At 36.8% G+C, this 5,353-nt stretch overlaps 1 pseudogene; it reads right to left on the bottom strand.

The window, feature by feature from the left end:
* Positions 1–363: 363 nt before the first annotated feature.
* LOC101046529 (low molecular weight phosphotyrosine protein phosphatase pseudogene) lies at positions 364–881 on the bottom strand (annotated as a pseudogene).
* Positions 882–5,353: the final 4,472 nt, after the last annotated feature.

Below are 5,353 nucleotides of genomic sequence, written 5' to 3'. Positions count from 1 at the left end.
AACAAGATTAAAATTATGATAGGAGCCTAAATTTTGGTGAGGTATTTTCCTTTCTCTCTGACTTTTTCCTACTTCATGTATGATTGCTTGCACATAATCATTTCAATAAATAGTAGTCACCAGTAATAGATTATCTTCCTATTCTAGTCCCTAGGCAGGCTACCCACAAGATTAACAAACTTGTTTTTTTAATTTTTCTTTTTTTGTCTGAGTCAAAGGTTTTTATTTATTTTTCTGCCAATCACAACTGATTTCCATCTAGAATTATTTTTTAAGGTAAGAAACAGTAAGTCAACTGAACAAAGAGCTGGGCTTTGGGTTCTGGAACATTATTATACACTGACTGGGAAACACAGAGCCTCAGGGTGGAGTCTAGTCAGGCTGCAGCAGGGCACAGACCTGCCTCAGTGAGCCTTCTCCAAGAATGCTCTGCAGCACCTGACACACTGCTGGTACACCACCTCAAAGTCAGAGTCATTCCCTTAATAAGGATCTTCAATAATAAGTTGTTTTTGTGGATCATAGCTCCCAAGTAGTTCAATTTTAGCTTTGCAGGTTTTAACTTGATTACTTTTTCTATTCAAATCTCTCAGATTGCTTTCATCCATACATAGTACATAATCAAATGTGGCAAAATCTTCTTTGGTAATCTGCTGGGCAACGTGGCTCATGGGAATGCTGTGCCTCTTCATGCAGTTCTGCTCTCAGTAGTCAGCGGGGTTCCCTATCTCATACCTGGAAGTCACTGCGCTGTCTACCCTCCAATTCTCTGAGATGTTTTAATCAGCTACAGGGTTCCTGAAAACTGCTTCTGCAATGGGTGATCGACAAATGTTACCCAGACACACAAACAGTATGGACTTGGTAAGTGGCTCCACCATCTTCCTGCCCGTTGTCATTTTTTTTCTTTCAAAGAACATTTATCTTTAGGTCAGCCAGCCCCCTTGGATAGCTTCCAGGAGTTGAACTGGACAAATTGGGGATGATATGCTGGCAGCTTTAACCATGAGGAGCTCATCTTTTGCACTTTTCTGCTTAGCTATAGGCATAGTTAAATGATAACCCACCATTGTTTGCCAGCTTGGCTTCTGTAGTAACCACCAATCACAAATACTAGTGTAAAACCTAACACTTGCTTTTGAGATGTTTTCAGACTTTGTCTGCAGGTAGACAAACTGACACCAACAGGACTTTTGGCCTGTGTCACCAAGCAAGGACTAGACTGATCTTATAACTCTCTCCCTTCCCAGGAATTGATTCAGCACATGAAGATAGCCTTGCCACTCCTATGATTTCATTCCAGACCAATCGGCAGCATCTATCTCCTAGCCACACTGCCCAACAAATCATTTTTAAAATCCTAGCCTCTAAAGTCTCAGGGAGGCAGCCTTGAGAAATATTTCCCATCCTCCTTGCTGAGTTGCCTTGCAATAATTAAATTCTATCTTTAATATAGTACCTGCCGTCTCAGTGTTTGGCTTCATCTGGACAGCCAGCATGACTCTAGTCAGGTGATAACACTGTTGGGAGGCGTGATTTGATGATGGAGAAAGCTATGCATATATAGAGGCAGGGAGTATATGCGGTTATCTCTGTACACTTTTCTCAGTTTTGCTGTGAACCTTAAACTGCTCTAAAAAATTATTTTACAAAACTCATCTGAGGATTTAAAAGACCTTGAAGCATTGATCATGTCTGTACTAATTATATCAGAATCTCTGGGGTGGTATTCAGGCACTAGGCATCAGTAATTTTAATGCTTTCCCAAGTAATGTCAATGTCCAGTTTGCAGAACACCCAACTAGACTGTGAAAGGAAGAGATTGGGTCACTTAAAATAAAACCATGCTATTTGTATGGCCTTCAGTACTTCTCTATTTTTTTTTTTTTTTTTTTTTTTTTTTTTTGAGATGAAGTCTCACTCTGTTCCCCAGGCTGGAGTCTGATGGCGTGATCTCATCTCACTGCAATCTTCACCTCCCAGGTTCAAGAGATTCTCCTGCCTCAGCCTCCTGAGTAGCTGGGACTACAGGCAAATGCCACCACACCCAGCTAATTTTTACATTTTTAGTAAAGATAGGGTTTTGCTATGTTTGCCATGCTGGTCTTGAACTCCCGACCCCAAGTGATCTGCCCCCCTTGGCCTCCCAAAGTGCTGGGATTACAGTCATGAGCCACCACACCTGGCCTGGGCTTCAGTACTTCTTATAACAATTTTTAAAACATAGTAGGCCACCAGAAATATTGCCTAAATAAAGTAGAGAATGTATACATTTACTCAAGTATAAAATTTCTATCCTATTTTTAAAATTGAACTTGAAAGAGACCATGGTAATATCATTAACTTAAATGAACTCTTTTTCAGTCCTCTTTTAGAAGTGGTTAAATGTGGATACACTAAAAAATAATAATCAAACAGTCTGGCTACAGTGATTACATTCACTGATTAAGCTTAGGAAAATTCTCAATCACTCTCCAGGAATGTAAATCTAGATGAATTGTTACACTATTATTAGGGGATTTAAGTGCACTATATATACTGATATGTTAAGAAGTTCATTCAGATGATTTATGAATCATTTGCTGCCTTGGATTTACTGATTTAATATGATCTATTATGACACATCATATCTATGCTTTCTATTATATCAAATATTTTTTCCAGAAAATTGACAATAATCTTTACAGACGTTTGATGATTTTTTTCTCAAATATTTCAGTAAACACTTATTTTAGAAAAACGTCTCGATGAAGCCAAGTTTATGGTTTTCAACTTTTTTCATCTGAAATTTTGTCTACTGGGTTCTCAGCCATCTTAATTGTCATTCAATAAAAAAGGGAAGAAAAGAAAAATAAAGAAAAAGCTTACTGGATTTTTTAAAATGACTGCTTGAAACATGCATTTAGAGAAGGGAATGAAAGAATATTCACAAAAGGAATCTCAGTCTAAGGACTTTATTAATTAAGCAGAAAGATTTTGGGGGAAAAGCACTTTTCAAAATAAGTACTTTAGAGATAGAAATGATGGGGAAAAAGTTTGAGTTCATGCTCGAAGTCAGTATTTCCTCCACTGCTTCGATACAAAAGAAATAAGAATAGTATATTATAGCAATGCACCACAGATCTCATTGTTATTTTTGTAAACTCTGTTTCATTATTCCTACTTTTTTTCTTTTGAGATGGAGTTTTATTCTGTCACTCAGGCTGGAGTGCAGTGGCATGATCTCAGCTCACTTTAACTTCTGCCTCCTGGGTTGAAAAGATTCTCCTGCCTCAGCCTCCCCAATAGTTGGGGCCACAGACATGCACCACGATGCCCAGCTAATTTTTGTACTTTTAGTAGAGACAGAATTTCACCATGTTAGCCAGGCTGGTCTCAAGCTCTTGACCTCAGGCAGTCTGCCTGCCTTGGCCTCCAAAAGTGCTAGGATTACAAGGGTGAGCCACCACATGGGCTCACCGTTTCTTCTTGATGAATTAAAGAAGAGAAAGTATCAAAGGGAAAATATAATATAAATACAAATGGTGCATTGCCTTTAAAAAAAGCGATAATAAAGGCCAACCAAACTATCATTTAAAGAGATTTTCCTTTTTTATTTACCAAAAAATGAAAAATGTATTGATTGAGTGACAACTAATGTTGTTGTCATTGTAAAAGTAGCAGAGCTCCTGTGAAGGTGACCTGAAGGTATATGCAGTAAACTTGAAGATATATCAAACAGCATGTATTATTTCTATATTAAACCCAGAGAGAGTAAATAAAAAAATTAAAAATAACATCATTCTAAAGTGTCTGGCTAAGCAATGCATATAGACAGGCCTATCAGAGAAGTCACTAATTAAGGCATTTTCTTTTTCTTTTTAAAGACGCACGCAGCATAATGTCACTAGAAAGGAATATAATTAAGAACATTTTTTAAAAGAGTAATAAAAATGATCAAATTGTGATTTTTGGCAGGGTTAGGAAACAAAATTATTTGGATACAAAGAATCATTGAACTATTAAATCATAATTAGGAGGAATGAAAGGGTGATGATTCCTCATATGAGAGGCTCTATTTACAAGGCTTTTGGTTATGAATTGAGATATATCATTCACGTATTCAGGTCACCTCTTTTTCAATTGATTTCTCTTGAGTTCTCAGGTAATACCTGCATTTTCCAATGCCATTTTCTTAACTCAAATCAGAAAATATGTTTAGATTAAAGTGCTATATAACGGCCCAGGGTCTTATCTAGTTTCTGATCATTCACTTTGCTGGGGTTTTTCCTGTCATGAAAATTTAAATCTCCGTTTTTCAATGAGAAATGTCAATGTTCTTGTTCTTCCCAAGTGTGATGTGGACAGCGAGTGTCTGTCCTTTTCTCTCAAGTGCCTTGCATGTGATAAAGTATAATAAACGTAACATCTCCCTGTTCTTCCTGTAAAAATGATCTCCTTAGAACCTTATTTTACCTATTCAAACCAGTTCATTCTTAGAAGCTTTATCTTTGTATCAGCTTCAGTCTTCACACATACGAACTAAGATGCAGTAATCTGCTACCCCATATTATTCTATATTATTTCCAAAGAACTGTTCATAGAAGACCTTTATTGGTGAGCCCAGAAGTATCAGTTACAGTGACTGATGACTCTCTATAAAAGAAAGTAAAAATATCTTCAAGTTCTCTCAGAAGAAAAATACTACCCACATGAAAGATATTTGGATCTGGCCCTTTTGCTGAACCCTTTCTTGGCTGAGAAGGAACTCTCACATCTCTCATATCCCTCAGCAGTGTCCTTTCAGAGCTTTGAAGTAATGATCCCATCAATCCTTTCTGCCTGTATCTAATCTCCAGTATTTAGAAATCTTGGAGCAAGCTCCAGATTTCAGTTTGTTTAATTCTCGATGTGTATTATAATACCTACCAGAAACACTGCTAATGGTAGGTAGGAAAGGTTAAATCTATAATAGTAGCAATCAAAAATGGCATAGAAAGGCAGGAGTGTGTGTGTGTGTGTGTGTGAACTCTGATTTACTCATACTGTTAAGATATATGTGTATGCACATAGGCACATACATGGGTATATCTATATATGTTTATATATTTACATAAAGTAATGGGTCATCAAATATCTAGTGAATAATGTTTCTATTTAAAAACTTTGCCATGTCATTGAAGGTACAAAACAGATTATATGGACTCAGAGCCTGACTACAATCACATTACATTCTGGTAGGAATTCTAATAAGTACAAGAAACAACAATAGAACATGTGTGTTCATTATACCTATTAATGGAATTGCAGAATAATGTGTACAAAATGTTCAAGGAACAAACTGAGCAAATTGATACGTTTTAAAAGAGGGATT

The sequence above is a fragment of the Saimiri boliviensis genome, chromosome 16 (assembly GCF_048565385.1).
Source record: "Saimiri boliviensis isolate mSaiBol1 chromosome 16, mSaiBol1.pri, whole genome shotgun sequence".
Taxonomy (NCBI): Eukaryota; Metazoa; Chordata; class Mammalia; order Primates; family Cebidae; genus Saimiri; species Saimiri boliviensis.
The sequence above is the reverse complement of the archived record's forward strand: the minus strand, read 5'-3'. Positions and strand labels throughout refer to the sequence as shown.